Source organism: Schistocerca americana, chromosome 8 (assembly GCF_021461395.2).
Source record: "Schistocerca americana isolate TAMUIC-IGC-003095 chromosome 8, iqSchAmer2.1, whole genome shotgun sequence".
NCBI classification, from domain to species: domain Eukaryota; kingdom Metazoa; phylum Arthropoda; class Insecta; order Orthoptera; family Acrididae; genus Schistocerca; species Schistocerca americana.
Genome location: NC_060126.1, coordinates 291125203 through 291150691, shown reverse-complemented (window position 1 = coordinate 291150691; position 25489 = coordinate 291125203). Strand labels below are relative to the sequence as shown.

The following is a 25489-nucleotide window of genomic DNA, read 5'->3' as shown; positions in this document are numbered from 1 at the left end:
TGCTATTACATATAATTCAAGAGGACACTTTCAGTTTTGTTGACAGAAAAAAATATGTGGCTCTAGTAAAGTTTGGCTGACACTTTTTGTTCATTAGGTTGTGCACCAAAGGCTGAGATTAAAAACCAGAATCTTATCTATATCTTAGTCTGGACATACGAATGTGTTGATTCTAATCCACCCAGCAAATGATAAAGTTATCCTACAACCCATGCAGGTTTCTTAAGTAGTAAGAGTTACACAGAATCTGCATTTGTACACTGGAAGCCAGCAAGCCACATTGGGGTAGATGGTGTACTAAAAACATTTTCCCCACCTTCTCTCTTCTGAACGTGGGGAATGTGTGAGATGAATGAGTGTCAGCATCTCTCTTGACATGTCTCATTTTTTTCTATTATTTTCCTCTTTGGTAATTAAGAAAGATAAGAGTTAAAGGAAGTAATACCATTCTTTACTTACATTGCTATGCAAGTTCTTAGAATTTTGAGTGTAAGGTTTTGTAATATCTATTTTCTGTCTGACTCTAATGCTGACTGTACTAAATAGTGACAAAGTGTTAGTTGCATGTCCCTTAAATCATAATTCCAGTATCTTGCTATGGTGTGAAACAATCTAGTTGTGCAGTTGTCACACTTTCTCAGGGGAAAATATGGCAACATGCTGACCATTTACATGATTCTCTTTTACATTAATCTTAAGCTTCATTCATTTTTTATTCATACTCGTGGTTTCAGTTTGTGTTTAAAGCACATTTTATCATGCATGAAATTCTTCTTAGGTGAGTGGCCAAAGATAAGTGAGGGTAGAGTGTAACTAATTTCTCCTTTTATTTTCGAATTGTGGGTGATTGTCAACAGCTAGTTTTATGAGGAAGTAAACATGCTGACATGCCCAACTGTTTAAAGGGCAAAGTTAGATTTTCTCTTGAGCTATAATTATTGAATAATATTTAGTTCCTCTTTATTTTTGATGGTGGATACTGAAAACTTGGGCTTCATCTCCAGATTATGCAGTAAATTCTGGAAACTAAAAATTGAGCCCAGTATAAATTGTGTAAATAAATACAACGCTTCAGAGATTCGTGTGCCATTTATTCATAAACTACATTATCATTTTATGATAAACATTTCTTTCCACAGGAACATTACAATAGCTCTATAACTCAGAATATCCAAGGGAAAGTTAATTTCACAGGGGAATGTATACCTTTTTCAGTCCTCATTCATTTTCTCCACTTGGTTTCACGCTTGTTCACAGTGGCTCATGCTTTGGAGCCAGTATGTTACTCCACCATGGGGCAAGGATGCATAGTGTATCCAAAAATACCTCTTCAAGTACTTCATATCACAAAGCAACTGTGATCGCTGTCCCACACTGAAGACACATGTCGCCAAGATGACTCTCCACGTGCAAAATACATTACAAAATCACACAATAGTTGCACTCCCCTATATATTCAACTATAATACAATTTTGTTGTTCCTAATAAGGATAGACATAGGACTACAAATCACTTCCAAAGCGATACATAAAGCCACAGAATTAAAGAAGTGGTTTATGTTGGTTTTCTAAGTGGTGCCCTGTTTGCACTTTCTAACAATTGTCCAAGTAAATGTGTGTGGCATCAGCCTTCCTACACAACAGGATTTATCTGATCATTCCACTCTCATCTTCATCTACATTATTAAGCTGCAGTTCACAATTAAGTGTGTGGCAGAACAGATACAGGTGCTTGCAGATACTGGATGGCTGTGATAGATATCAGAGACTAGTCACGAACTGTGTAGCTAAACAATGTCATGTCTGTTTTTCTTTTTATGTATACACTCAATAGATTTATTAACCCCCAGAGGCTCACCACTTTTTGGTGAGTTAGTGCTTGGCTACAATGAGGCTCCAGCCTTTGCAGCATCTTTTCCCTTTCATGCTGCATGCCTGCCCTCCTGCTATTTTTTTTTCCACTCCCTTGGGTAACATGTCTGGGATATTTTTGAGAATATGTTCTGAATTTTCAGTAGCCTGGCATCAGAACAGCCTCTGCACTATGAGATTACTTTTTGTTTCTTCTTCCTCCCTATGTGCTCCTGAAGGCCGGCCCATGGGTCTAGAGCATAACAGGTGACTGGATAACTTGTAATTCCCAGCCCCGAGTCAACAGGTAGGGTTTGAGAATGAGATTTTCACTCTGCAGTGGACTGTGCACTGATACAAAACTTGCTGGCAGATTAAAACTGTGTGCTGGACTGAGACTCGAACTGAGGACCTTTGCCTTTCACGGGCAAGTACTCTACCAGCTGAGCTACCCAAGCACGACTCACACCCCATTCTCACAGCTTTACTTCTGCCAGTACCTCGTCTCCTACCTTCCCAACTTTACAGAAGCTCTCCTGTGAACCTTGCAGAACCACCATATTTACTCGAATCTAAGCCGCACTTTTTCCGGTTTTTGTAATCGAAAAAACCGCCTGCAGCTTAGAATCGAGTGCAAAGTAAGCGGAAGTTATGAAAAATATTGGTAGGTGTCGCCACAACTTCTGCCGTCAAATACAGGGCTATTACAAATGATTGAAGCGATTTCGTAAATTCACTGTAGCTCCATTCATTGACATATGGTCACGAAACACTACAGGTACGTAGAAAAACTCATAAAGTTTTGTTCGGCTGAAGCCGCACTTCAGGTTTCTGCCGCCAGAGCGCTCGAGAGCACAGTGAGACAAAATGGCGACAGGAGCCGAGAAAGCGTATGTCGTGCTTGAAATGCACTCAAATCAGTCAGTCATAACAGTGCAACGACACTTCAGGACGAAGTTCAACAAAGATCCACCAACTGCTAACTCCATTCGGCGATGGTAGCGCAGTTTAAAGCTTCTGGATGCCTCTGTAAGGGGAAATCAAAGGGTCGGCCTGCAGTGAGCAAAGAAACGGTTGAACGCGTGTATCTGGACATGCTGGAAAATTGGCTCATGCCATAACTGGAGACCGACAGTGCCGACTTCATCTTTCAACAGGATGGTGCTCCACTGCACTTCCATCATAATGTTCGGCGTTTCTTAAACAGGAGATTGGAAAACCGATGGATCGGTCGTGGTGGAGATCATGATCAGCAATGCATGTCATGGCCTCCACACTCTCCCGACTTAAGCCCATGCGATTTCTTTCTGTGAGGTTATGTGAAAGATTCAGTGTTTAAACCTCCTCTACCGAGAAATGTGCCAGAACTGCGAGCTCGCATCAACGATGCTTTCGAACTCATTGATGGGGACAGCTGCGCCGAGTGTGGGAGGAACTTGATTATCGGCTTGATGTCTGCCGAATCACTAAAGGGGCACATGTCGAACATTTGTGAATGCCTAAAGAAACTTTTTGAGTTTTTGCATGTGTGTGCAAAGCATTGTGAAAATATCTCAAATAATAAAGTTATTATAGAGCTGTGAAATCGCTTCAATCATTTGTAATAACCCTGTATATGTCGCGCTACACAGGTATGCTTTGCAGGCACAAAGATAAATACTGGCGCCAAAACCTCTGCGTCAGTAAATAAATTAAAAGGTAGAAGAATGTAAACATTATGCCATGTATTCTTTTGTGTTTGCTTCTATTTCATTTAAATCCTGTCTGCCTAATAAACTACGAAACTAGAACAGCAAATGTGGAAGAATATACATATCATGTCATGTTTATATTCGTATTAGTCTTATGCTGAATAATGATACAGTCAGAAACTAAGCACGGCAACTGACTAGATTTTTAAATCTAAGATGACCCTAATTTCTGTGTAGAATGTAATGTACTAAAGAGTCGTCTGTAAAGATTTTCAAACGGAGAAAAATTTTCGCTAAACTCTCGTTCAGAACATCTTCTATCATACGCAGTTTATTATTTGGTTCTTGTTGTTCATTATCAAAGAACTCAGCAGTGTAAGTAACAACAAATAGCAGTCTCTTGCCATTGTTTCACTAATGATACAATTCCTCTCTCTTTTTTTTTTTAATTGTAAGTGGCGGTAGTGCACACAAAAGCAAGGAATGCCGCAAGCGGCGACAAGGCGTAAACACTCATTATGAGAATGAGACAAACAGTGCATGACACAGTACAATAATGCATTTTCAGCTTAGAGTGACATAAACACCTATAACAAAGAGAACGACACTTATCAGATCAAAGCAAAATAAGCAATCGATTCAAACCAGACGAAGCACGTGAAAAAGGAAGGATGCCCGTATAAAAACGGACGGAGCGCCTGACACATAGCAGTGGCTACCTGGTAAAGCTTAACTGTTCAGCTTATGACTCGAACCAAACTACTGTAGCTGTATCTTCATCCATTCGACCTCAATTGTGTTTCACGTTACAATGGACCAACTGTTTTTCGATTTGGAGGGGCGGTCTAAAACTTTTCTCTCACCTTGAATTTCGAGTCTCAAATTTCAGGAACGGCTTAGATTCGGGAAAAATTTTTTTCCTTGATTTCGAGTCTCATTTTTCAGGTGCATCTTAGATTCGAGTAAATACGGTAGCACTCCTGAAAGAAAGGATATTGCTTTGACATGACTTAGCCACAGCATGGGGGATGTTTCCGGAATGGTAGACCACTTGGCCGCGAAAGGCAAAGGTCCCGAGTTTGAGTCGCGGTCTGGCACACAGTTTTAATCTGCCAGGAAGTTTCAGGTAGGGTTTGCTCACACCCTCTGGTACAGGCCAGGCCCAGGAGGGCTGATTGCCTAAACTGCTACCTTCCCAAATTGTCAATTGGCCCCTCTGTCAGGTGTTTGACTGGTGTGACCTAAGGCAAGAGAGCACCCCAGTTGGAAGTAGTGCTGGCGATCATGGGGGATTTACTTGCAATGAGCCAATCACCATGTTACTCTACATTTTGCACATGTAAACAGAATGAGGCTAAAGATTCCAAGACTCTCCCAGCTGTACCTCGATTCCTCGTGGTATCACATAGTGAAGTAGTTCAGTCCTTTGCTATGGTTAATCCATAATTCAGAAAGGTGTTGATGGAATTGGCGGCTCTGTGAAACCCTACTCTCATTTATGCAATGACAATTTGCTTTTGGAGACTACTGCTCGCAGCTTCGGTCTCCACAGCTATCCTGTTCATGTCGAGGCCTATTAAATGTTGAATTCTTCATATGGGGTTATTTACACTAGTCTACTCGATGGTCTGACCAAGGGAGAAATCCAAACTTACCCCTGTGATCAGGGCATCACTGCAGTCCATTGGGTGATGAAAAATGTTGATGCATGCTTAGTGCCTATATGCACTCTTTTTCTCGCATTTGATACAGTAGTGCTTCCATCAAAGATGAAAGCAGGCTATGAAGTCATCATGGCATACATTCCAAACCTGAAGTGATGTTACCAGTGTCAACATTACAAACATACTCAAATGTCCTGTTGAAACATGGCCAAATGTGTTACTTCCTGTAAGGATGCCCACTAGGGCATTTGTCCACGTCCTCCTCCCCACTGTAACAATTGCAGTGGCGACCATGCAGACTCATGCCGAGAATGTCCCATGTATCCTGATGAGCGGGCCATCTAGGAGATCAGGGTGAAGGAAAATGTACCTTACCCTGTCGTTCGCAAGTTGTCAGCTAATCAAAAGCCCTGTGTTTTACCATCTGGCACTTACAGTACCATTCTTGCTACACCTCATTCTCAAATGACATGGCCATGCAGACTTGAAACGTCAAATTCAGCACCATAGTTGTAAAATCAGCCAGTGTCACAGTATCACCCCCATCTACTTCTCCACTAACTGTGCAACAAGCCCTCAAATTTTGGCCTCCAGTGCCAAAATCACCTGCTACACAACTGGCAGTCTGAAAAGGACAGAAGGAATACTCCTGCGAAGACATCCTTCCAGCCAACAAACATCTAAGTCTTCATCTGCCATACGCAAAGGCCCCAAGAAATCAAAGGCAAACAGGCTTCTCCTTCACCAACTCGGAGATCCTCTTCAATTGTATCACCACTTGATATCCTCACTCAGTCAACCTCCGTTTCATCAGTGCGCACCGCCAACTGTTCTTTCAACCTGGAATCTGCAGGCGGACCCAGCAAGAATGCTGATGCCTCTGTAGATGTCGTGGAGCAGGATTGTCTAACCTCTGCACCCAGTAGCAATGAGTCTTTGAAGGCTCACACTCGGCAGCTGCTGAGATAACTACACTGAATTGTTTCCCTCCTCCCACCCCCATCACGACTGTCCTCAAATGGAATGTTGGCAGCATTAGATCCAACAAGAAAAATTATTGCTGCTCTTGAAATCGCGGCATCCACTTGTTTTCTACTTCCAGAAAACAAAATTGTGCGTCACTAAGGCAAACATCCTCCAACTTATTGTACAACTCCCTCAACCCTTTTTGCTGCTCTGTGACTTGCTGCTCTTCCAGAACCTCTTGGCTGACCTTCTCAATGCATTCGACCTCATATGTCCTAACACTGGAGCAGGCATGTTTCTTTCAGACTCCACACACACTTATGCCCATTTAAACCTCTCATTCTGCTCTGCTTAGCTTGCTCATCATCTTCTGTGGTCTGTTCTCTCTGGCTCGAGTGACTATTTCCTGTGTGCTATCCATTTGCTGACTCGTACCCCATCTACGTGTAAACCCAATTGGCACCTTGCTAAGGTTCACTTGAGGCTTTACTCCTCCCTGCCGACCTTCAACAAACAACATTTCCCCAGTTGTGATGAGCAGGTATACCCTCGCCGGCGAAACATTGCACTTGACAGTTCGCTTTTTGTCTAGTTAGGTTGGCTATACTGTAATAGCGATGTTGCAACAGCAGCCTCTATACACACAGCAGACGATATGGTTTTCCGTCCCGTCTCGTAAATGCAAGCGATTGAGCAATTACAGTGTATATAAAAACTCGTCTTTAGTTGTACTACAATGACAGGAAGTAAGCAACCGTATAATAATGCATGTAAAAGCATAACAATGCGCACCCTTTCGATAACGGAGCAAAGAAATACAAAAAACAAGCATCTGACGACTGTTACTTTAAAATCAATAATGTATGTAGTTTACAGAATAAATAATAACAGAGATTGCAATAAATAACCAATGTTAGTAATTTTTACTCACCAATTTACAGCGATAATGGCGCAATTCCATCCAGCTCGCCATCGTCACTGTTGTCCGATTCATCGCCAAAACCGTCTTCATCGTCGTCATCAGCAAGACAAATCATTAATTGTTCATGGCCACTGATAATGCCTTCTATTGTCTGTGCTGCTCGTATAAGCTTCTCGACGTGCTCTACTTTTTTTCTACATGAGGCTGCATCCACAGTCACAAGAGCTTCACGCAACAGCTTTTCCACCTCTGTTATTGTAAAGGACTTGTTGTTGTTCCTTACATACATTTTTACATCACTCCATATTAACTCAATAGGGTTGAAATGGCAGTGATGTGGTGGCAGCCTTATTACCGTATGACCCTGCTCCTTGGCGATTTCGTCTACTACATATGTAGGTGTCGTAGGCTTATTTTCTTTAACAAGAGAATATAACAGAACCTTTGTCATACTCATATCCGCTGCAATATTTCGAGCCTGTAACCACTGCACCATAACTTCTTTCCAATCATTTGTGGTTGGGGCTTTGTTCTGTATCACCGAATGATATGGAGCATTGTCCATTGCAATTGTTGTAGGGACAGGAAATTGTTTTAAAAGGTTCCTGAACCACTCAACAAATCGTGTGTGATCCATATCTTCATGGTAATCACCAGTCATTTTTGATCTAAAAACTAAAAGTGCGTCAGGGACAAAACCACTGGAGGAGCCTGCATGGACCACAATTAATCTAGCTCTTCTTCCCGTCGGCTGATGGCCACTACTGCTGGGTGTGTTATCCGTCCAACATTTACTGACAGCTTCCCCGGCATTAACCCACGTTTCATCTAGCCAAATTATGGAATGAATGTCTCTGCCCACAATTTTGTGCAAGAAAATGCTACGAGCGGTAACAATATGTGCCCTCTCTAACAGTACTTTGCGTCCGTCTAGCGTTTTGTAACAGAAACCCAGGTTTTTTAGCACAATTTTTAGTGATGTTTTACCACCCCTGAAGAGTTCACTTTCTTTTAAAGAGATTAATAACTTAGCTACAGTCGGATACTCTTTTCTGCTGTAGTAAGCATAAACATGCCTACGAATTGCATCAGTCTGGAAAGAATCTGAATCTGTGATAGGACTAGGTCACTTTTTCTTCTTTCCCGGGGTTGATAAAAATGTATTATTTGATCCAGACAGCTCGGAATCATTACGGCTCACTTCAGTATCTTCCAAGTTTTGTAGTAATACTCCCTTACTTACTACGGTTCTTGCACTAATACCAAGAGTTTTCGACGTACGTTCAACCACTTTGTCGGCAGGAATTGATGGCTGTCCATGAATGCTTACGTAGTTTTTCTCCTGCTCGTAAAACTCATGAGTTCTCCGTAGTAACTCCAGTGCCTGGCTGTTTAGCGGCACCCCTCGACGCAAAGGATTGTCACTAGGTGAACGAAGTCTTTTCGGTGGCATTTTCCAACTATGTACACTCACAACGCAACAAAAGTCACAACGATATAGCACACAGTACAACGAAAACACGCGGTAAACAACATACAATTCACGTTGTATACACATTCACTAAACAAAGCCGGCAACGCGGGAACTTTGACGTCACAGCACGTGAGTAACAGCAGTGCTCACTGCGCTGTGATTGGCTGGCGCCCCACGCTGAACGCCTAGCGCCTATCGTTCTTCACTTGTTACTCTGTTACGCTGCCAACTTCATACGCAAACGTCACGTGCAATGTTTCAGCGGCCCGGGTATAGAATACCTTACAGATGTTATCCTTGCCACCGTGGAATGTTCCATTCCTCGCACTTCAACTTTGTGGTGCTACGTACTTGTCCCTTGGTGGACTGAGGCATGCCATGACACAATTTACGTGTGAAGACATGCTCTCCACATTTTTAACTCTTATCCTATGATGGTGAAGTGCATTCATTATAAACAGTTGCATGCATAGTGCTGTCACATTCTTCAGGACAGCAAAAAAACTAGCTGTATTTCATTTACTAGTTCTTGTAACTGTTCCATTCCCTCTTCCATTGTGTGGGCCAACCTCTGACTGCTCCCTGGGACCAAGGTCCATTCCCAAATTTCCAGCCTCGACAATAGCAAATGATGTCATTGTGTACACCATTGCTACCTCCAACATATTGGCTGCTATTTTGCGGAGATTTTGAGCCCCATCCACTCCCACCATGACTTCCTCCATCGGAAACAAAAGAAAGTGACAGTCGTGATACCAGTCTCCTAAGAATTGTGCGTGCTACAATCCCATCCTAACCTTCCACCCCAGAAACAGATGATGATCACATTCAGATGCTGCAGCACCTTGCACATTTGGTCAAGCATTTTCTCCTTAATGCATGCAATCACGTCTGGGCGGACGGCACGTTTCAAAGATGATGGTGTGAAGCCACTGTCATACCCATACCTAAGCCTGGTAAGGACAAACACCGTCCTTCTAGCTATTGCCCCATTTCTCTCACCAGCTGTGTTTGCAAGGTACATATGATTCATGCCGGGCTGGTATAATGACTTAAGGCTCACAATTTACTAACCACTGCACAATGTGGATTTCAAGTGTGCCATTCTGCAGTTTACTATCTCGTCACTTTGTCAACCAGTGTCAAGACTTGTTTTCTTGTGCAATACCAGACCGTGGCCATGGTTTTTGATTTGCAAAAAAGTCTGACACCTGCTGGAGGGCCGGTATCCTCTGTACTCTCTACACGTTTGGCTTCCAACGTCACCTTCCCCGCTCCCTTCAGGAATTCTTAAAAGGCCAAGTTTTGAAAGTACGTATGGGTTTGGACTTGTTGGACACCTTTTTGCAGGAAAATGGGATACATCAGGGCTTCGGCCTAAACAACATCCTCTTTGCTATCACCGTTAACACTGTTATGGCCTGTCTCCCGTTGGGCATTTTGGCTCCTGTTTTGTGAAAATTGCATTTCTCCATGGGCTTGTCTCCTTGAGTGGCACCCTCAGGGACTTAGCATTCATTTTCTGGGTAGAGGCTCGGTGTCTCTGGGGTTCCTGAGCTGGGGAGTGGTAAGTGCTACCAGCCCCTTGTCATCGTAAGCTCTGGGCATACTTCAGCGACGACCGTGCGGCACAGTGGTGGAATGTTGTATGTCTCAGGGAATGGGTATCTTGGCTTGACCACATGGATCACAAGGATGGTGAAAACCTGTATAAAAAAACCTCTATTTGAAGGTGTGCTGCGTGCTGATGAGGTGCATGGCTGTTGAGGTGGAACAGTCGTTAGCGGGAAACCTCTGGGAACCTGCTCCACCTCAGTTGTATTAGGCTTACTCAAACACGCAGGACTCTTTCTGAGTGGACCCTTGTTTCCCTAGCTGCTCGTGGGACTGAGATGGAACCCTGAAAAATCATCACCTCCTCCCATTGGGAAGGGTGTACCACCTGTGAGTATTCACACCCATACATGCAAGAGAATGAGAGAGGCTAATCCTTGTGATAGTAAGAATACTTTGGACTTCAGTAACAGTGCTCATGGATTTGTGAATAACAGTGTGTTTCTGGTGATAAAGAGGAAAGATGGAACATTTGAAAAAAGTGTCCCCCTTCTATATCCATAAGGGTTTCGAAGGCCTTGCTGGCACCTTAAAAATTGTGATTGTGTAATGGCTCATTGTTGGTAGAAACTAACAGGTCAATGCAGGTGACACTTTTCAGAAATTGGAGAAACTGGTTAAATATGATACCATTGTTGAGATGTACACCTCTCTGAACTCCAGTAAGGACATTGTCATGTGTTGAGATATCATAGACATGGGCATAGCAGAACTGAAGTAAGAATGGGCATCCCAGGGGGTAGTCAGTGTGGAGCAATGAATACGAAGGAATAATGGAGAAACTGAAAAGACAGGCACTTCCATTGTCACATTCTATTCTCCGAGACTGCCTTAACATACTATGGTGGGGTTCCTTCTACTTTAATGTTCAACCTTACGTTCCAAGCCCTATGCGGTGCTATAAATCCCAACATTTCCGCCGTACAACCATTGGTTGCAGAGGTGAAGCGATATGCGGGAAGTGCAGAAAAGCCACTCATGATATTGGAACTGACTGCCAGTCTCCAGCAATCTGCATCAACTGCTCTGGGAATCACCCCCTCTGGAGTCGAGACTGTCCTGTTTGTGCTGAGGAATGCAGAATACAGGGAATAAGTGACTAGTGGATCCCCTATGCCGAAGCCAAAAAAAGAATAAAAGGCTACGAAACCCCCAGTCTTTGTCACCTCGTATTCTTCCATGGTGCAGGATCTTATTCTCAAGGCGGATGCTTTGATGCAGATGAGGTATAGTGTGCCTGTATCCACTACAAGCACCTGTACTTGCACATGTACATGCCACAAAAAAAAAAAAAGAGTGAGGACAAAGCAATCCAGGCAGCTGCACAAAGAAAGACCACAACAGTTCCGCAGTGAGCATCCAGAAGATACAAGGAAAGTGGAGTGCCTCTCAAAGCCCCCTTCCTTGCTTATCCTCAAAGGGACAGGGTGCAGGGAAAAGCTCACGATGTTCAGGTCAAAAGCTGTCCCGAGCGCTGTCAGACGTCATTCTTTCCCGTCTGACTGGTGAGGAGGATGTCATGGAGTTAGATGCCTTCGATCCAGGTAGCCCCTCCACTACCCCTTGCTCTACAAGTGCTTCATGTCCGCAGTGCAAACAAAGGGGTAAATTAAAACCACATCGATGCAATGGCTCCCGTCCTACAGTGGAACTTACAGGTATTCAGGATGCCAGAATGCTTGTGGAGGAACTCCGTCACTTATCTCAGGGTAGAACACTGTGTCTCCGGGTGACTAATTTCCATTAGTCTTATGCCCCTGAGCTACAAGCCTATATCCTACACATAAAGGATGACCTGAGTGGAGAGAGGGCTAGAGGAGATGTAGGTGTTTTCGTCAGTACCCTCTACCACTCCTCACCTCTCTGTGTGAGAACGACTTAATGAGCAGTTGCCATATCAGTGCACGTGCATCATCTATTGACGATTCGTGCCCTTTACTTGTTCCCGCATGATGTGCTTGATGAAGAGGCCCTAACTGACCTTATTACACAGCCCCCACCGCCCCATCCCCTTCATCCTCTGTGGTGATTTTAATGCACACAATGTGCTTTGGGGCAATGCAACTACCAGTCCCAGGGGTAGAGCAATTGAGAGGCTTCTCATGTCATCATATGCATACTTGCTAAATATGGGACAGAGCACACATTTCTGCACAGCAAATGGGTTGTTCTCTGCTATTGATCTCTTACTTTGCTCTCTAGCTCCTGCTCACATTGCTCAGTGGGAAGCAGTCAATCACTTTCATGGAAGTGATCACTTCCTGGTCTGGATTCATATGCAGGATTCATCTGCAAGATGGAGTGGAACCCGAAAGGAAACTACCACAGTGAGTACTCAGTAGATCAGACTGGACACTTTATAGCCTGTTGGCCTGGGTTGAACATTGTGCCAATGTCAAGGCATGGGTGGATCGTATTACCATGCCACTGTGACATCCATCCCACAGACCATAGGACAACAGAAGAGGCAACCTGTCCCTTGGAGTGATGAATGCCGTCCTGAAATCAGGACTAGGCATGCGGCTCTGCATAAGTTAAAGTGTCAGCCAACTACAGAGGATCTTGCAGCCTTTTGAGTGGTGAGTGTTGCTGAATTATTCAAAAGAACAAGAAGAGGTTGTGGCAACAGTTCCTGAACACTATTAATCATTCCACAAAGAGTTCTGTTTTATGGGAGACCATCAGGAGAATTTATGGGAGAGGAGGGAGGTGCCCCATGCCTGCTGTAATGGGGAACAGCACTGTCCACACCAATCCACGGGACGTTGCCCAGAAAATGGAGGTCTATTTTGCCACAGTTAATGCAACTGCCAATCAGGATCCAGATTTCCAGCACCATAGAGCGTTTGCTGAGAGGTGTAGTTTGGACTTCTGGCCCACCACTGATTTAGATTGCAACTTTCCATTTTCCATGTGGGAGCTGGATTCTGGATTGTCTGCAGCTCATGACCCATCCCCTGGTCACAACAGAATCCATTATAATGTGCTGCGACACTTCACAAGGTGAAACAGAGATATTCTTCCTGCATTTGTTAATCCCATTTGGGTGTTGGGTCACTTTCCCAGCTCATGGCATGCGGCAAGTTTAATTTCTGTCTTAAAACCTGGGAAAGACCATACATCCCCGAGTAGTTACTGCAGTGTTGCTCACTAGATGTGTGGGAAAGACCTAGGAGTGGATGGTCAACTGCTGCCTTCTATGGGTATTAGAATCCTGGCACTTCCTTAGTTGCTTTCAGTGTGGGTTCAGGAAGTATTGCTCCACCTTTGATAACCTTGCCCTACTGGAGGCAGCTATACAACAAGATTTCCTATGCCAGCATCACCATCTACGTATATTTTTTGACATTGAGAAGGCCTATGATACTACTTGGAGGCATCTTGTCCTAAAGCGGCTTCACAAATGGGGTTTTTGTGCTTGTCTTCCCATTTTTATTCAGTCCTTTCTCTCACGATGATATTTTAGATACTGAGTTGGTGGCGTCCTGTCTGATTACTTTGAGGAGGAGAACGGTGTCTATCAAGGTTTAAGTGTGACTGTCTTTGCCGTAGCTAATAATAGTATTACATCAATAGTAAAAAATATTATCCAGTGTTCTTTGTTTGTGGATGACTTCTCTGTGTTTTCCTCTTCTTCAAGCCTTGCAATGACAGCATGTCAGTTGCAACTAACTCTTCAACATTTGGATGAATGGGTGCTGTATAGTGCCTTTTAGTTTTCCTTGGAGAAGTCTGTGTGTTCTTTTTAACCATTCTTGTTCCATTTTAAACTTTCCTGAGTTGAGGATGAGGGACTCTGTCCTTACTTTTCAAGACAAATTGAGGTATCTGGAACTCATATTTGACTCTAAGCTTACATAGTTACCACATCTTAAGGACCTGAAAAAACAGTTACTTAAGACTTTAAATATTTTAAAATGTCTTAGCCCCAGTACATGGGGGCAGACAGGACTTGTCTGCACCTGTGTTACAGGACATTTGTGTGATCTCAGCTTGATTATGGGTGTGTAATGTATGGCTCTGCAAGACCCTCTTATTTAAAGGTGTTGGATGTGGTGCACCATGAAGGAATTTACAATGAATTAAGAACTTCACCTGGTTACAGGAGTTGATAAGTATCAACAGGGACAGTTGAAAAATGTGTGCCCCAACCGAGACTCAAACCCGGGATCTCCTGCTTATATAGCAGATGCTCTATCAAACTGAGCCTTCGAGGACACAGAGGATAGAGCGACTGCAGGGACTTATCTCTGGCACACTCTCTGTGAGACCCACATTTCCAACTTACTGTCCACACACTACATTTGTAATGCTCCTGCCCACCGTACTCATTACTCGCGGCAGTCAATCTACTGATTCCCATAAGAGTTTGAACAATGTCAGTGCATCCACACTGAAGAAGATCATTGGCCAGTAAGCCTTACTTATAGGAAGATGGTATCTGTTCTTTCAGACATGTCCAAAAGAACAGATGGCATCTTTCTATAGATAAGGCTTACCGGCCAATGATCTTCTTCAGTGCAGATGTGCACACACATTGCCCAAACTCTTACGGGAACTGGTAGATTGGCTCTCCGAGAGTAATGAGTATAGTGGGCAGGGGCACTACAAATGTAATGTGCAGTAAGTTGGTAGTGTGGGTCTCACAGGGAGTGTACCAGAGATAAGTCCCTGCAGTCGCACTATCCCCTATGTCCTTGGTGGCTGTGGGATAGAGCGTCTTCCATGTAAGCAGGAGGTCCCAGGATCGAGTCCCGGTCAGGGCACACATTTTTCAACTGGCCGTCGGGGCATTCAGAACAAGCCCAATACCAATCCTCTGTGCCGAGGCTGTTGAACTGCCACTTCACATCAAGCAACTGCTACTTACCGTGTGCCAGGTGTATAAAACATTGTCCGCACAGTACACACCCACCTACCATACCGTTGCTCGGCCTCCACTGTGAAAGCTTTTTCGTAACCAGCAACAGGCAATGAGGCCCTATGGGATTTGTGCACAGGATTGCCTGCTAGAGAGGGTGTGGCTGGTCTTCATGTTTTACATCGCAGTTGAAGCGAATTTCCTCCTTGACTTCTGTGGAGGCCCAGACTTATTATAGATTCCCGTGCAGATCGGGGAGGGGGGGGGGGGGGTTAGGATAGGCCAGGCCTGAGGTATCCTTGCTTGTCATAAGAGGTGACTGAAGGAGTCTCACACTTTTCGGCCCTCTAGTTCAGGTCCCATTTTACGGTTTGACCTGCCACTTCCCAAATTCTACAGAAGTGCGGGTCATATGGGTAAGGGTGCCTTACGTGGTGCACGAGTTATCCATGGTGCCCTTAGATTCGATCTCCTGAACCTCTTGCTCATAGCTTTGCATCTGCATTTGCAATTCAACCTTTCGGGTGAGGACACTTTCCGGGGTATGTCATCTGCTTCCGTTGTCTCCTGTCTTCTTTGCCCCCATGACAGTATTTAATTTCTCTGTGCTCAATATCCAGCATGGTAGCGAGTCCATTGTGGTGGGGCTGTCATGTACCCCTGACAACACAGGGATTGCACTGCTGATGCCTGAGCTGTAAATTCCCCACGTATGCCAAGGAGCAGATGCCTTTCTTCCAGGGGCATCAGGACTCCTGGCAATGGCCATCATGCCAAGCGGTCTTTGCTGTGGCTGGGTGGTGCTCATGGGGAGAGCCCCTGATTGGAGTGGGTAGCGTCAGGGCAGATGACCCGCAATGAAGCAGACTAAGTCATCTCTTGCTGGTGATCGTATGGTGCCAGCAGTCTCTAAGAAGGGCAAGATTGAGTACAATGCTGACAGATATGACCCTAAATCGTTTCCCTTCCTCGCTACGCCGTGGGAGGAATGTAGGACTACAGAAAGAAGAGAGCTATATTCGCCTTGGTATTTAGTCTGTAGCAGAATGGACGGGGACTCATTTCTAACTATAAAGCCTCAATTTTTTGTTGAACATCTTGAGGATAAGTTGGGTAAGTAACAGCGCTGTCAAAGATGAGAAGCAGTGCAGTTTTGATTCAGACAGCATCCCCAGCCCAATCCTGGGCAGTACTCTCTTGTGACTGGCTGTGTGACATCCCTGTTTCCGTCACTCCCCATAAAAGCCTCAGCATGGTAGAGGGGATTATTTTCCATCATGACCTCCTCATGCAGTCTGATGATGAGCTCTGCACCAATCTAGAACAGCAGGGTGTTCATTTCATCCAGCACGTTTACAGGAGATCCAAAGACAACAGGGTCGCTATCGGTGCCTTCACCTTGGCCTTTGAGGGTGCCTTTTTCTTAGCAGTCTTTTTTGTTTGCTTGCCCTCTTGCTTCCCTTCAGGGGCTTGCTGGGAGGACTTCTCTGAAGTACCTTCAGGCACGGAGGAAGACTGTGAAGCTTTTTGTCCACCAGCTTTTGTCTCCTTTAGCCACTGGTGAGTGTCTGCTGTGGCATTAGTGGAGACATTGGAAAAGAGGGTCCCAAGAGAAACCTTCTGCTCGAGAGGAGCCAGAGGAGGCTGTTGATTCTCCAGCTGGGGAGAGGAGACCGATGTCCCCTGCATTTGCGGGGCCTTGCTCCCAAAGTAGGTACTTTGAGAGCAACAGAAGGAGATTTTACCCCTACCACCAAGGGGGTAGATGTATTCTGGAGGCCTAGAGGGCTCACTGTTCGTGGCACAGTGTGTGGTACGACTGGTACTTGTGATGGTGATGGTAATGTAGCTGCAGCATATGTGGACATCATTCAGATTGGGTGTAATCATTCAAATTTACGTTTAGCCTCTTGGTAAGTCAATCAGTCCAGGGTCTTGTACTCTATGGTTTTCCGCTCCTTTTGGAGTACTGTGCAATCTGGCGAGCAGGAGGAGTGCTGCTCTCTGCAGTCGATACAAGTGGGAGGATGCGCACAGGGAGTCTCTGGATGCAGTGGACTTCCACAGTCTCGACACATGGCATTGGAAGTGCAGCGGGAAGATGTGCCCAAATTTCCGACACTTAAAGCACCACATAGGGACAGCAACATATGGTTTAACATCACAACAGTAAACCATCACCTTGACCTTTTCAGACAATGATGATGGCCCCCAACATCACCACTCCCTACCAATTCTGTACCTGCAGATGAGGTGTAGATCTCAGAATCCCCTGAGGACCTAGATCTCACTGATGATGCAGACATACCGCTTCTTAGGACTGGTTTTCGACACCAGATTGACATGGCTTCCTCATCTCTGTCAGCTGAAGCAGAAGTGCTGGCAGCACCTCAATGCCCTCTGCAGCTCTATTTTGCTGCAGCTTTACAGAGCCCTTGTTCAATCTCGCCTTGACTATGGTAGTCTGGTTTTTGGTTCGGCGGCACCCTCAGCATTACGTTCACTCCACCCAGTGCACTACTGCGGCGTTCGACTGGCAACAGGAGCTTCTAGGACGAGTCCAGTAAGCAGTGTGCTGGTGGAGGCTGGAGTCCCTCCATTGAAGGTTATGCATGCACTTATGTTGCACGCATTCATAGTTCTCCTGAGCATCTGAATTACCATCTCCTTTTCCCATCACGGCGGTTCATCTCCCGCATCGGAGGTCCAGGTCAGGGCTTAAGATTGTGGTTCACGTGCAATCTCTTCTGTCTGAAGTGAAGTCCTTGCCTTTACCAACTATACTCGTGATTCATTCACATGAACCTCCATGGTGTGCAACTAGGCCGCAGCTTTTCCGTACATTTCACAAGGTTCTAAGGACTCAGTTAACCATGCAGTGCTCTGCTGTCACTTCCTCTCGATTCTTGACATGTACCGGGACCATTAAGTGTTTTACACTGACGGCTCCATTGCTGATGGTCATGTTGGCTTCGCGTATGTTCATGGCGGACATATTGAACAGCACTGCTTGCCAGAAGGGTTGGTGAATGAGCATTGGTAAAATGAGATTCTTGGAGGGCGACAAAAGCTGTGGAGTAAACGAAATAAGGGGCTGCAACTCTGATAGGTGGTGGTAGTATCTGTCACAACTGTATTTAACAAGCATGAATGAAGATCCAAATGGGAGGCAAAAGGGCCAAATCTGGTTGTGCCACTGTGTCACCATGTGTCATCAACAAGGCTGAGGAGACATCTATAAACAAGAGGTCAGGCTCAGGGTGTGAGGGGGGGGAGTCTGCCCCCCTTAGGGCACCAGACAGAACTACCACAAACATACTGAAAGGAAAAAGGAAAAAAGAAAAAAAAGAACACAATCGTAATAAACAGCATAAATTAGGCTGACAGCTGGGCTGATGTAAGCAAGAACACCAAGAGAGGGAAAGGAGGAGTCATAGGAGGATTGAGGACAGGGAGGGATGGGCATAGGGATGGGGATGGGAATGCAGCCCAGGAAGGAAGTAACACCTGCAATAGCTCACAGAGTTGACATCAAGTTTCTTGATCGATGGACAACTTACATTACAAACTCCCTGGCAGATTAAAACTGTGTGCCCAACCGAGACTCGAACTCGGGACCTTTGCCTTTCGCGGGCAAGTGCTCTACAAAATGAGCTACCGAAGCATGACTCACGCCCGGTCCTCACAGCTTTACTTCTGCCAGTATCTCGTCTCTCACCTTCCAAGCTGTGAGGAGCGGGCGTGAGTCATGCTTCGGTAGCTCAGATGGTAGAGCACTTGCCCGCGAAAGGCAAAGGTCCCGAGTTCGAGTCTCGGTCGGGCACACAGTTTTAATCTGCCAGGAAGTTTCATATCAGCGCACACTCCGCTGCAGAGTGAAAATCTCATTCAGCCTACATTACAGCCTCCCACACTTATTATGCATGTTTATGGGACATCAGAATAAGTACTTAACTGCACTGAAGACCTCACAGTAAACAGAGTTTATTCAGTCATTATTGTATACATAAATGGCACAGCATGAGGACTATAATATGATTCTCTGGGACTTTGTGTTGTGAAGACAGTGCAAGTGTACACATGGAGGACACACCCTTACATTACGGTTAAAAGACAAAGGACAGATGATTGCCATTTGAACTTGGTGGTTGACCCCAATATTAATAAACATATTGCTTTGTTTGGTTTGTTTTGTTTTAGGGCACAAAAAAATAACTAAGGTCATATATGCCCATGTCAGAATCTTAGAACATTATATTAAAAATGAAGAAATTCCTCCAGCTGTATTTAAGGTGCCGATTTTATTTTGGCAACTAGTTTCAATGTTGTAACATCACCTCCAGGCCCAACACTCGTTGACGTCAACTGCGTGCGGCTGATACTAGAAGACAGTGGTAAGATACGGTCGTGCTCTGTGTGGAAGGCGGGTAGTAACTCACCTTCCACATGGAGCACGTCCATATCTCACCACTGACTTCTAGTATCAGCCACACACATTTGACATCAGCAAGTGTTGGGTCTGAAGATGATGATGATGTTACAGTGTTGAAACTAGTTGCCAAAATAAAACCGACACCTTAAATACAGCTGGAGGAATTTCTTCATTTTTAATATAAATTTATACCAGCTGACGTCCTACTGTCCTCCATTTCAATTATGGATGTACGAAGCTTAGAACATTAATCTGAAAAAGGAGTTAAAAGTGACTACATGTTAAGCCCAATCAATAGAAGAAAATAGAGCTAAGAACGAGGACTTCCTCCTGGAGAAAGGTCCTCAAAATATCCCATAGAGACAATGGAGGTCCCAAACTAAAGATTCAATGTCCTTCACCATATTGCTAAGACAGGTAAAAAGTAAAAAACAGTTGACAGCCCACACATCACTCACTAAACTGGCTGATAACTCTGGCGACAAACATACATTAGGACATATGTGGTTAAAGAAAGTGCATTCAGTCAGAAAATGGCAAAGGTTTATGACAATGAGCACAAAGTGGCAGAGGATCACCACTTAAAAAATGGTGATGGCTGTAATGACAATGTCCAATACGCAACCTAGTTAAGGTAGTCTCCTCGTGGAGAGAGGGCCAAGAGAAGGTCAGCCAAGAGGAGAGCTTCAGTTCCTTAGAGCTTGCTCCCATGAAGGAAAGAGCAGTGGTGATGCCAAAGTGACACCAGCTGTAGGTCATTAGAAGGAATGGAAAAACTAGCGGGGTGGGGTACAAGAACTGCAGCCTTGGCAGTAGCATTACCAGTCTGCTTTCCTATCAGATAGATGTGACCGGGAATCCACATAAAAATCATGGTGGCTCCCTCAAGAGTGACTAAGTGGAAGCTTTCTTGGACTTGTTGCATTGATGGGTGGACTGTGTACAGCACACACAGGCTTTGAATGGCACAGAGAGAATTGGAGCAAATGATATAATTGAAAAGCCTATGTTACTGGATGTACTGTGTGACCTGATACAGTGTGAACAGCTCTGCTGTAAATACTGAGCAGTGTCTCTAAAGCCGATACTGAAAATGATTGGTGCCAATGACGAAGGCACACCCAACAACATGGACAGTCTGAGACCCATCAGTGTACACAAAGGTACTACACTAAATTCTGTGCAAAGATCAACTTAACAGAAATACATCGAATCTAGAGTAGTGTCCTCAGGAAGTGAATGAAGTCCAAGGTGAACAAGGGCTGCTGCACAAAGCCAAGGTGATGATCAGTTCACACCCATCGGGAACATGGCATGTAGTGTGAAGTTAAGATGCTGGAGTAGGAGCCCAAAGCAAACTCTGGGAGACAGCAGAGAAGAGGGATGCGCACCAAACTGGAGGTCAAAGGAGTCATCCAAGAAGGTGGCACAGGATGGGTGACCAGCCATGGCAGACAAACAGCATGTATATCCGCATATAGGTGTTAAAGGCGCCAGTGGCGAAAGAAATTCCAAGATGGTGGATTGTATTTAGAAGAAGTAAGATGGATGGATGTGCAGATGCATAAACAAAACACCTATAGACTAGTTTCAAACTGACAAGGGATTGGTACAAATGGTGGAGGGTGGTACGATCCACTCCCCAGGAAGTACCGCTGAGGACAGTGTGCGACCGGGTACAGTAGGCTGCCGGGTAAGACACATGGAAAGACCAAGATAGTTTCTTTTCAAGCATGAGCCCCAGGATTTTTGTAGTTTCAGCAAATGGAGGAGCAACAGGCCCGAGTTTTAAGACAGTGGAAGAAACCCCATCGTACTCCCTGAAATTCATACAAATGGTGTTGTCAGTGGAAAAGCGAAAGCTATTGTCAATACTTCATCAGTAAAGACGATCCAGATGGCACTGAAGCCAATGCTCAAGGAGGGGAGTGGAGATGTTTGTATGGGCGCACAACGGCAAGGTCTTCAGTGCCTGCGTGAAAACAGATTGAGAGGACTGTCAGTGAAATACACAAAACATGAAGATAAAACAGCACGGAAAACGAAAGTTACAAAATTTGGCAAACTATGTGCATAACTGCACAAAAGCATAGAGCGAAGTATTGTGTCGGTATTAAAACATTAACTACGCAGGATGAAAGTGGTATAAGGAGAAAAACCAATACAGCAGATCTATGGGGCTGGCTGACTGCAAGAAGAAAACAGGGGGAGCCAGCCACTCTGCAATGCACTAAAACTTCCAGCCTACAAGTTTAGCCCAGAGTCCAGACACATCACAAAACTTTTAAACCTTAGTCACATTTGTCTCATCACCAGCTACAATAGAGGGCAGATCCCCACCAATATTTGCTTCTGCCCTTGCATCACGGTATAAAATGCACTCTGTTAAAACATGGCAGATAAAGATGTGCATGCCACTACTATCACAAAATGGGGGATGCTCTCGCTAGAGAAAAAGCTGTGTGTGAGGGGGCAGTGCCCAATTCTAAGATGTATGAGGGTCACTTCATTCCACCTGAGCAACTGGCAGGAGGAACACAACGGCTGGGTTGTTGACTCCACCACACGCAGATTATTGGCCGTCACTGCCAGCTATTCCTCATCCCACAACTGCACAGACTTCTGTGTAGTGCAGAAATGACAGCCTGCAAGGGAATAGGACACTGTGCCACATCCCATCCTCGGCAGATCTCCTTGGCACCCCGATCGGCCTGTTCATTTCCCCCATAACTTTGTACCCAGCGGAATGACACCTGCTCACCCTGCCATTGGACGCAGTACAGTTGGTCATATATCAGCCGACCAACTCCTCAGCTGGGTACAGCTTCTGCAATGACTGTAAGGCACTATGGAAATCAGAGCAGATGAGAAACCATTTGCCCCGAATATGACGCATCTGCTCCAGTGACTTCAGGATCACGTGGAGCTCCACTGAGAAAATGGTATACTTGTCATGAAGGCGAATCCTGGTTATATGGTTGGAGACCACAACAGAGTAGCCACAGGAATTCCCTTGTTTGGAGCCATCAGTTCACACTATTGCAAAACTGTGATGCATATCTAAAATGTTAAAAAACGGAGACCGAAATCTGACATATGACATATCTTAAAGTTGGTCAAGTCTAGAATAAGTTGGTTGGTTGGTTTGGGGTATAAAGGGACCAAACTACAGGCTCATCAGTCCCTTTTTCCTGACACAAGCAAGGCTCAACATACAAAAACACCCAATACCACACCTAAAATGAAATTGAATGGAACGAACAAAAAATAGTGAGAACATACACAACAAGGAAAAGTAGAAGAAGATATTAAAACCGTAGAGCATATGGTCTGGGCTGGCTGATCACAGTAATAAAAGAGGATGAGCCAGTCACTCTGCAACACATTAAAATGTCCACCCCAAAAAGACAAGACGAGATGAACAAATGTAGGGAAGAGACAACCATCAAGACAGACAAATGCAAAGAAAGTGCAACAGAGTTAAAATGGAGGGAGGGTGGCGACCTCAGAGAGAAGGCTAAATGCTCACCCTTAGATGGTACGATCAACCCCCTCCCCCCACCCTTACGGATAAAACGTAGGACTAAATCTGCTGTTGAGGCATTGTCGCCCAACATCGAATGTAGGGTGCTGTGAAGGGTAAAAGTCCACTGCAGAGTGGCTAAAAGTGGGCAGTCCAGCAAGATGTGGATGACAGTCATATGTGAGCCACAGTGACACCGAGGTGGGTCCTCATGACGGAGGAGGTAGCCATGTGTTAGCCACGTATGGCCAATGTGGAGCCAGCAGAGAACCAAAGAATCCCTGCGAGAGGCCTGTATGGAGGTTTTCCACACCTTCATAGTCTCCTTAAGGGCACGCAGTTTGTTGTGCTTGCCGAGATTATGACATTCTGTCTCCCAAAGCTGAAAAACCTTGCAGTGTAATAATGATTGCAGGTCAGTTACAGGGATGCCAATCTCCAGAAGTGGTTTCGTGCAGCCTGTTGTGCCAGCCTGTTGTTAAGGTCATTTCCTGGGATTCCAACGTGGCCTGGGGTCCACACGAACACCATGGAATGACTAGACCGTTCCTGGGCATAGACTGATTCCTTGGATGGTCGCTACCAGATGATGGCAGGCTGCTCAAGGAGTCAGTGTAGAGAAGAAATGACTCACCAGGGCATGAGCAGATGCGCTCAAGAGCATGAGAAATGGCCGCCAGCTCTACAGTGAAAACACTGCCCCTTATTTCGTTTACTCCACAGCTTTTGTCGCCCTCCAAGAATCTCATTTTACCAATGCTCATTCACCAACCCTTCATGGGTTCCTTGATTTGTCGGAACCTGATCGGCCCCATGACGGCTTCCAGTGCCATTTGCACTTTGATTATTAGGAAAGTTGTTAGTACATGGAATCCTCCTCTATACCGCATTGAAAGAGGCTGTTGTCCAGGTCCAAGTGAACTCGGCGGCAATGGTTTTTAATATGTATCTACCTCCTAATTCTCCTCCTCCTCCTCCTCCTCCTCCTCCTCCTCCTCCTCCTCCTCCTCTCTGCCACTGATCTTTCACTCACTTCCCCTCACCTTCTCCATTCATTACACTGGTCGCTGCACCATGACCTCTGCGATAGTGAAAACTTCCTATTGGTTCTCTCATTACTGTCCCATCTCCAAATGGCCAAGTTACCCTGCTGGGCTTTCCATTGTGCTGATTGGCCTCTATATACCTCCCAGATCATGTTTACCCCTTCTTTGTCAGGTTGAACTGACGAAGTCATCCATGACATGTCTGATATGATTACTCGCCCCACTGGCAATGCTGTCCCTCACTCAGTGGTCCCATTTTGTCATCGACTGGTCCCTTGGTGGAACACAGACGTTGCCATCGCCGTCCAGGAGCACCATTGAGCTTTACAATGCCTGAAGTGGCTTCCGTCCTCTGTTGGTCTTATCTTTACATGCTTTCACATCAAAGCTGTTACTTAATCAAACAGGACAAACAAGTGTGTTGGGAATGCTTTGTCTCCTCCCTAGGTTTTTCTGTCCCTATCTTACAGGTATGGGCTACCCTCCGCACCCTCCAAGGTTGCCAGTGGCAGTCTTCTATCCTGGGCCCTTCCCTCTCAGGTGGTCTTCGAACAGATCTATCAATTGTTGCAGAACACCTTGAAACCCATTTTGCAACTGCATCAGTATCGGCTTCCTATTTGGCCACCTTCCTCCTCCAGAAGTAGTTGGCTGAAACTTCCCACTTACGTTTTACCCCTTGTCTTTTGGAATTCTAGAATGAATTTTCTTACTGAGTGCAAACTTCTGGCCCTCTCCTCTTCCCATGATTCAGCCTGGCCCTGATTCCATCCATAGCCAATTGCATGAACACCACAGTCCCTCATAGCTACAGTATCTCACCCAGTTGTTTACCACATGTGGCTCCAAGGTGTTTTTACTTCTCAGTGGAGGGACTGTGTGTAGTTCCTGCCCTTAACTCTGGCACAGATCTCTTGTCCGTCGATAGGTACCAGCTTAGGTCTGACTGTCTCCTTTAAGTTATTTGAACTCTGTTGGATGTTTGAATTGTGGGACCTTTTGTCTCCTTACCAATGTGGTTTCCAGGAGGAAAGATCTCCAATTGATCATCTACTTCATATGGAAACTGCAGTTTCACAGGCCTTTTATCAGTGCCACCATCTTGTTGTGGTTTTCTTCAATTTTAGTAAGGTCTATGACATAACTTGGTGCCATCACATCTCACTTACAGGAGTCTTCAGGGTCCTTCCAGATTTCTTTGTGCCGGTTCCCGTCCCACCGGATCTTCAGAGTTCTTGTTGTCACCGTTCCCAGCTCTCCACAAACCCAGGAGAATTGCCTTCCACATGGTTCCATGTTGTGTGCCTTTCTTTTCTTCATAGCTATTAATGGACTCGTGACCTCCATCAGACCGTTTGTCAGCCCAGCTCTTTATGTGGATGATTTCTGTATCCGGACTAGTTCTGCTCAGTAGCCTCTGCAGAGTGACAGCTTCAGCGTACTAT

The 25489-nt window shown here is 45.1% G+C and overlaps 1 protein-coding gene across 1 annotated transcript in view; it reads left to right on the top strand.

The window, feature by feature from the left end:
* Positions 1-25489, top strand: part of LOC124544678 (rabankyrin-5-like) — a 426179-nt gene that overhangs the window by 60131 nt on the left and 340559 nt on the right. The window lies entirely within an intron of this gene.